General features: G+C 47.0%; 1 pseudogene; it reads right to left on the reverse strand.

The window, feature by feature from the left end:
- Positions 1-7,344: 7,344 nt before the first annotated feature.
- On the reverse strand, positions 7,345-7,461 carry LOC127484076 (U2 spliceosomal RNA; annotated as a pseudogene).
- Positions 7,462-8,570: the final 1,109 nt, after the last annotated feature.

An 8,570-nucleotide genomic window follows, 5' to 3' on the forward strand; every position in this document is an offset into this window, starting at 1 on the left:
TCACAGAGTAACGGGCTGCCTCTTCAGCTCCAGATGTGTGGAGATCCAGAGGTTCACACACGGGGCCATGATCCTTGAGAGGATGGAGAGCAGTGCCAAAGGCTCTCCTTTTATCCTAATTTTCCTGGCAGCTCTCCTGCTTGTTCAGTTCGGGTGCCCCCAATCAGTTGTGCTCCCTCTTGGAGTTTCCCGGGGTGCCACCAATCCGTTGTTTAGGATTGGGTGTTTCCAGCTCATTCTCAGGTTGCGTCCAATCATCCTGCGAGTAGGAAGGTAACTCAAGGTTATCGTTCGTAGCACACACGTTACCAGACTGCCCAGGGATGTCTGTTCAGTCTGATGAGGAGCATCTTTCTTGGCAAGCACTGAGCTTGACATAAGTGATGTCATCAGTCTCTGGCTTGACATGAGTGACTCCATTTGTCTTTACTTGCACTTTGTGGATAGTGGTAGTTTTTGACTCTAGGCTTCTCTGTGGAGTTTCCACAGTTCACCTCTTTCTGCTTGTCTGGTAAGTGGTGATCTGTGACTCTATTTTTGGGACTCCTGTGGGATTCCCCACATGGGCCTGGTCCTTAAGAAGGCCCGGTAGCTTCTGCTGTACTTTTAGGGGGAAGTGAGCTGCTCTCTAGAAGGTTAGCTTCTCAGACTTACATGTTGTGGGGAGCCCAGCCTAACTACGTGGAGGAGCACTGAGGTCTGGACTAACAGAGTGTACACCAACTTGCCAGCCGTGTGAAAAAGGCCACTTTGGAAGTGGATTCTCTACTCCATATGGAACAGACAGTCTGTCAGATCTGCTCAAGTTGCAAATCTACAAGGAAATAAATAAACGATTATGTTTTTTAAACCGCTGTTTCAGAGTACTTTGTCGCACAGCAATAGGTAACTCAAATGTACTTTAATGTTGAGTGAATGAGTATCTATACTTGGGAAAAGAGCATTTCCTGCCTTTCAAGCTAAATGAGGTATATCTTATATTACTTTGTAATTATTTCTGATTCATTTCTATGTGTCTATTTTTTGGGGGAGAGGATAATCCCATTTTCCCTTTTAGATTATTTCTAGAAGCACAGACTGTATTCTATTTTTGCAACTTTTTTAAAAAAATTTTATTATGTATGTTCCTTTTCAAGAGTGAGTGACTGACTGACTTTCATTTAGCTATGGGTAGGGGATCACAAATTAAGACAGCCATAAGGGTGGCGCTGTGGCGTAGCCGGTAAAGCCGTCACCTGCAGTGCCAGCATCCCATATGGGCGCTGGTTCGAGTCCTGGCTGCTCCACTTCTGATCCAGCTCTCTCTGCTGTGGCCTGGGAAAGCAGTAGAAGATGTCCCAAGTCCTTGGGCCTCTGCATCCACATGGGAGACCCAAAAGAAGCTCCTGGATCCTGTTTTTTGGCTTTGGATCGGCCCAGCTCTGGCTGTAGCAGCCATTTGTGGAGTGAACCAGTGGATGGAAGACCTCTTTCTCTCTCTGTTTCTCTCTCTCTCTCTCTCTCTCTTAAGAGAAAGAGTTTACTGGGGGAAACCCGACAGACTGGAGGGAGGGGGTGAAGAAGGAAAAGGAGAAGGAGAGTGTAAGAAAGAGATCCAGAGAGAGATTAAGAGAGAGAGAGAGAGAGAGTCTCCCTCTCTCTTTAAATCTTTCAAATAAATCAAATATTTAAAAAAAAAAAAAGACAGTCTAGAAAGCTCAAGAGAGAAGCAACTCATCATATACAAGGGAGCCTCAATAAGATTACCCACTGTTTTCTTAGCCGAAAAAAAAAACTTTTTAAAGATTTATTTATTTGAGATTTAGATTTACACAGAGAGGGAGAGACAGAGAAATCTTCCATCTGCTGATTCACTCCCCAAGTGGCTGCAATGGCTGGAGCTTGGCCAATCTGAAGCCTGGAGCCGGAAGCTTCTTCTGGGTCTCCCATGTGGGTACAGGGGCCTAAGGACTTGGACCATCTTCCGTTGCTTTCCCAGGTGTGCTAGCAGGGAGCTGGATTTGAAGTAGAGCAATTGGGATCGAACTGGTGCCCTTATGGGATGCCAGCACTGCAGGCAGTGGCTTTACCAGCTACACCATAGTGCCAGCCCCCAAATTTCTTCTTATAAGAATACCATATTGGGTTAGGGCCTACCCTTAAAAAAAAAAAAAAAAAAACCTCCACTCATTTTAACTCAGTTATCTCTCTCTCTCTCTTAGATTTACATATTTATTTGAAAGGTGAGTTACAGAGAGGCAGAGGCAGAGAGAGAAAAATCATCCATCCACTGGTTCACTCCCCATGGCTGCAATGGTTGGTATTCAGCCGAGTGGAAATTAGGAGCCAGGAGCTTTATCTGAGTCTCCCATGTGGATGCAGAGGCCCAAGCACTTGGACTATCTTCCACTGCTTTCCCAGGTGCATTAGCAGAGAGCTGGATTGGAAATGAAGCAGCCAGGACTTGAACCAGCATGCATATGGGATGCTGGTGCTTCAGACGGTGGCTTAACCTGCTACACCACAGTGCCAACCCCTCAGTTACTTCTTTAAAGACCTTTTAATACAGTTATATTCTTAGATATTGGGTGTTAGAACTTCAGCACATGCATTTGAGGGAAACAGAATTCAGTCTTTAATTTTTTTTTTTTTTTTTTTTTTTTTTTTTTTTTACAGGCAGAGTGGACAGTGAGAGAGAGAGACAGAGAGAAAGGTCTTCCTTTGCTGTTGGTTCACCCTCCAATGGCCGCTGTGGCCGGCGTGCTGCAGCCGGCGCACCGCGCTGATCCGAAGGCAGGAGCCAGGTGCTTCTCCTGGTCTCCCATGGGGTGCAGGGCCCAAGCACTTGGGCCATCCTCCACTGCACTCCCTGGCCACAGCAGAGAGCTGGCCCGGAAGAGGGGCAACCGGGACAGAATCTGGCGCCCCGACCGGGTCTAGAACCCGGTGTGCCGGTGCCGCAAGGCGGAGGATTAGCCTATTGAGCCGTGGCGCCGACCTCTATAATTCTTTTTTAAGATTTATTTATTTATTTCAAAGGCAGAGAGGCAGAGAGAGGGAGAGGGAGAGAGAGAGAGATAGAGAGAAAGAGAGAGAGAGGTCTACCATTTGCTGGTTCGCTACCCAAATGACTGCAGTGGCTGGAGCTGAGCCTATCCAAAGCCAGGAACCAGGAGCTTCTTCTGGGTCTACCATGTGAGTGCAGGGGCCCAAGCACTTGGATTATCTTCTGCTTCCCAGGCGCATTAGCGGGGGAGCTGGATTGGAAGTGGAACAGATGGGATTTGAACCAGCATCCATATGGGATGCCAGCATTACAGGCGGTTAGTTGCTTTACTCACTTTGCCACAGTGCTGGCCCCTATACATCATTTTAAAAGTAATTGGTAGAGGCTGGTGCTGTGGCGTAATGGGTGAAGCCACCGTCTGCAGTGCTGGCATCCTGTATGGGCGCCCGTTTCAGTCCTGGCTGCTCCACTTCCCAACCAACTCTCTGCTATGGTCTGGGAAAGCAGTAGAAGATGACCCAAGTGCTTGGGCCCCTGCACCTGCATAGGAGACCTGGCTCCTGGCTTCAGATCAGCCCAGCTCCAGCCTTTGCAGCCATTTGGGGAGTGAACCAGCAAATGGAAGACCTCTGTCTCTCTGCCTCTGCCTCTCTGTAACTCTGCCTTTCAAATAAATAAATAAATAAATCTTAAAGAAAAAGTGCAGATCATGTGACTAACAATGTGGGACTTGGAGTTGAGGAAACTAAAGGTGTTAGGGATTTTGAGCAGGGAAGTTTGGAAAATGGTGGTGCCACTGACCCAAATGAATACATTAGTGAACTGGTCATTTATTTTCCTGAATGCTCTCAGATCCCTTTCTGATCTCTCTCCTAAAGATTTATTTGTTTTATTTGAAAGGCGGAGTTACAGAGAGAGAGAGAGAATCTTCCAGCTGCTAGTTCATTCTCCAAATGGCTGCAATGGCTGGAGCTGGGCCAGGCTGGAGCTAGGAGCCAAGAGCTTCTTCTGGGTCCCTCATGTGGGTGCTGGGGCCCAATCACTTGGACCATTTTCTGCTGCTTTCCCAGGCACATTAGTAAGGAGCTGGATTTGAAATGAAGGACCCAGGAATCAAACCAATACCCTTAGGGGATGCCGGTGCTTCAGGTGGCAGCTTAACCTGCTATGCCACAGAACTGGCCCCCTTTCTGCCCTTCTGCTCTCTCTCTTGTACTGCATGGAAACTTCATTGCCCAGGTTCGCCTGTCCTCTGGCTTCTGGATGGGTTCTGGCGATGAAAGTACCTGGCAAAAGAATGTGGAGAGGGAGCAGAGAGAATCCAGGGCATTTCTCCCACTCTCTCTGCTTCCTCTATTCCATTCCTGGCAGCTGCAGCTCCTCCTCCTTGGCCTGGCAGCCTTTCTCTCCGTGATCCCAGTTCCCTGCATGTGCACCTTGCCATGATTCTGGTGCCCTCTGGATGCCCTTAGATTCTGGGCTCTTGTAATCCCATGACTCCCATTATCCATCTAGGCTAGAAGGTAGTAGCTGCCTGCTGTTGCCAATTTCTGATTGCTTCACCATGTCCTGTTTGGCTTCTTAGCTCTCCTATTACCATGTACAAAATCCTTGTAGTAAAATTCCTCTGAAATACTTTGAGTGGTTTTCTTTCTTTCTTTCTTTTTCTTTTTCTTTTTCTTTTTCTTTTTTTTTTCTTTTTCTTTTTCTTTTTCTTTTTGACAGGCAGAATTAGACAGTGAGAGAGAGAGACAGAGAGACAGAGAGAAAGGTCTTCCTTCCATTGGTTCACTCCCCAAATGGCCACTACGGCCAGCACTACACTGATCCGAAGCCAGGAGCCAGGTGCTTTCTCCTGGTCTCCCATGTGGGTGCAGGGCTCAAGCACTTGGGCCATCCTCCACTGCACTCCCGGGCTACAGCAGAGAGCTGGACTGGAAGAGGAGCAACCAGGACAGAATCTGGCGCCCCAACCAGGAGTAGAACCTGGAGTACTGGCACCGCAGGCAGAGGATTAGCCTAGTGAGCCGCAGCACCAGCTGAGTGGTTCTGTTTCTTGGCTAAACTCGGGGTAATACAGTTAGGAAGCTGTGTCAGTTGTGAAGTTATTGTCTCTTAGCTCCAAACCCAATGGCTCTGGGATGTTGGGGCTGGTATTCTGCCTCATCAGCTGGCTGCCTGTTCAACTCTGCTAATGAGGGGTGCTAGAGAGAGACTCAGGAGCTAGAGGAGGGAGAAGAGAGTTGCTCTCTCCTGTTCATTCCAAGTGGGCTTCCTCTTTAATTGCATTTCCCGTGAGCGGCATCCCCACAGCACTTCTTACACCAGCAGTGCTTGTTGCAGCGGTAGCTGCCATCTCCTTTTCAAGTTTGCCAACATTTGTAGAACCAGTCTTGTCATGTACCCCGCACCCCCGAGATATCAGTACATGGTGGCTGGTGCCCCCTCCTCAGGTTATTGAGTTTCAGTTCTGTGGGGGACCCTTTTCTAAGTTTCCAAGTCCTAATAAATCTACCTTCCTCTCCTTATGAGTGGTAGCTGCTTTCTGCAGTTGTTACTTCTGTGGTCCTTTAGAGTCTTCTCTCTCTCTCTCTTTAAAATATTTATTTATTTACTTATTTGAAAGACAGACTCACAGAGATAGAGACCTTGATCTTCCATCCACTGTTTCACTCCCTAAATGCTTATGCAGCCAGAACTGGGTCAAGTGGAAGCCAGGAGCTTGGATCTCCACCCGGGTCTATGTGAGTGGCAGAAATCCAAGTACTTGGGTTGCCATCTGCTTCTTCCCAGGCACATTAGTAGGAAGCTGGATTGGAAGTAGAGTATCCAGGACCTGAATTGATACTCCAGTAGGAGATACAGGTGTCCCAAGTGTTGGCTTAGCACACTGTGCCACAATGCCTACCCCCTAAAGTTCTCTTTTAATCTTTTCAGTTACATAGTTGACAACTTTATATCTATTTACTTCTTTATATTAAATTCTCTCGGTTCAAATAATTGGTATGTTTTCTGTCTTCTGAATGGACCTTGAGTGTTACAGAAGTGGAGAGGATTTTTGTTTGGAAAGGTGTCAAGTTTGGTTTTGAATATATTGAATTTGCAGTGACAGTGGCCAATCCTTGGCTGATTATTTCCTTGAAGAAAGGTAGAGATACAGCACTGGCATTTGTGGGAGAGATGAGATAGCAAAATATTTTTGACACTGCCAGTCTTGATGCAATGACAAACTATGCAACTGCCTGAATCTTGTGGGTGAATGGTGTGGTAAGACGAGCTGATAGTTACAAATAGCCTCGTGAAGAAGAGGAAACAAAAGGTTTAACAATTCACAGATTTGAAGATACATTGATCAATTTGTGAGAAAGCATTGATAAATGTAGCTCATACCAATTTATTTTTCTGGCTACTCTTTTTTCTAATTTTTAAAAAAATTTTTAATTTTTAATTTTTTTTTGACAGGCAGAGTGGACAGTGAGAGAGAGAGACAGAGAGAAAGGTCTTCCTTTCAGTTGGTTCATCCTCCAATGGCCGCCACAGTCAGCATGCTGCGGCTGGCGCACCGCGCTGATCCGATGGCAGGAGCCAGGTACTTCTCCTGGTCTCCCATGGGGTGCAGGGCCCAAGCACTTGGGCCATCCACTGCACTCCCTGGCCACAGCAAAGAGCTGGCCTGGAAGAGGGGCAACCGGGACAGAATCCGGTGCCCCTGGCTACTCTTAAATTCTTGCCCAGCCTATGTTCCAAAGTCTATCCAACACTGGGGCTATCCTTACAAGTACAAACTCGGGTCCCCCAGAGCTCTTGCCCTTTCCTCTAGGACCACTGGGAAAAGCCTCCAGGTCACACTGAATAGTGATTTATCCCCTTTTATCTTTGGATTCTACTTGTCTACTACCAGTGCCAGAGTGATACGTAGAAATTTGTACACGTGGGCCGGCGCTGCGGCTCACTAGGCTAATCCTCCGCCTAGCGGCGCCGGCACACCGGGTTCTAGTCCCGGTCGGGGCGCCGGATTCTGTCCCGGTTGCCCCTCTTCCAGGCCAGCCCTCTGCTGTGGCCAGGGAGTGCAGTGGAGGATGGCCCAGGTGCTTGGGCCCTGCACCCCATGGGAGACCAGGAAAAGCACCTGGCTCCTGGCTCCTGCCATCGGATCAGCGCGGTGCGCCGGCCGCAGCGCGCCGGCCGCGGCGGCCATTGGAGGGTGAACCAACGGCAATGGAAGACCTTTCTCTCTGTCTCTCTCTCTCTCACTGTCCACTCTGCCTGTCAAAAATAAAAAAAAATAAAAAAAAAGAAATTTGTACACGTGATGAGAGATTTTTTTTTATTATTGATGAACTGTCTCTATACTTGGCAGTGTGTGTGTACATGTGATCAATTTATTCAAACGTCTGCTAACTGCTGGCTTTGTGACATATTTCTGATAAGAACAGATACTACACTTGATCTTAGCCAAAAGGCCGAGAAGTGAGGTGTGTCATATTTCTATATTTAAATTTTTTTTAAAAAAGATTTATGTACTTGAAAGACAGAGAGAGGTCTTCCATCACTGGTTCACTCCCCAAATGGCCGCAATGGCCAGAGAGCTTCTTCTGGGTCTTCCACATGGGTGCAGGGGCCCAAGGACTTGGGCCATCCTCTGCTTCTTTTCCAGGCACATTAGTAGGGAGCTAGATTGGAAGAGGGGCAGCCAAGACTTGAACCGGCACCCATATAGGATGCCAGAACTGCAGGCCAGGGCTTTAACCTGCTGTACCATAGCTCTGGCCTCTGTTTTTAAATTTGATTTAAGGAATAAAAACTTCATGCATTTCATATATACAAATTTAGGTCTCCATTACATGTAAAGTTTACATAGTTTTGTTAGGGTCCGAAAACGCCCACCACCCGAGGAATGACTCCAAGAGACTTTCTCTCATGCAACCAGCAAGGGGTTAAAGATTTATTGATCCAACATGTTGGGGCTCTCTGAACATACAAGAACAGAGGAGCCTCGAGGAACTGAAGTATAGGGTTTATAAAGGCAAAAACCGCAAAATCGGGAGAGGGGAGAGAATACACGGTTGCTAAGTGGTTGCTAAAATCTTACAATCAACAATTATGATCTTAAGACATAGACAAATCACATCTTCATTATTAGCCCAGGTAACCCAGGTGCAACATTTCTACTTTTAAGCTTGAGCAATCATGCTAGGGGGTTTTTGTGCTCTGCCAAGGGTGTTCTAGTGCACTGCTATTGTCCGACTATTTGAGATCATAGTTTCAGACCAGAGTCTCACGGTGGGGGGGTGCTTTCCCAGAATGGAGTCTCAAGTGCTCCAAAATGGAGTCCCTACTGTCAAGGTGCTACTTCACTCTGTCTTATTTTCACAGCTGCACCAGGAAGATTTAAACCTGTAAGCTTAAGCTTAACTTTTTACACCCGCACATATACAATTTTAACTCTTCAGTTCTAAGTCTTTTCTGTTTTGTACTCACTTTTTTAAAAAAACTTTTTTTTATTTATTTGAGAGGCAGAGTTATGGTTCACTCCCCAAATGGCCATAATGGCTGGAGCCAGGAGCCAGGAGTCTCCTCCATG

Source organism: Oryctolagus cuniculus, chromosome 12 (assembly GCF_051225735.1).
Source record: "Oryctolagus cuniculus isolate XC-2025 breed Fujian yellow rabbit chromosome 12, ASM5122573v1, whole genome shotgun sequence".
In the NCBI taxonomy this organism is placed as follows: domain Eukaryota; kingdom Metazoa; phylum Chordata; class Mammalia; order Lagomorpha; family Leporidae; genus Oryctolagus; species Oryctolagus cuniculus.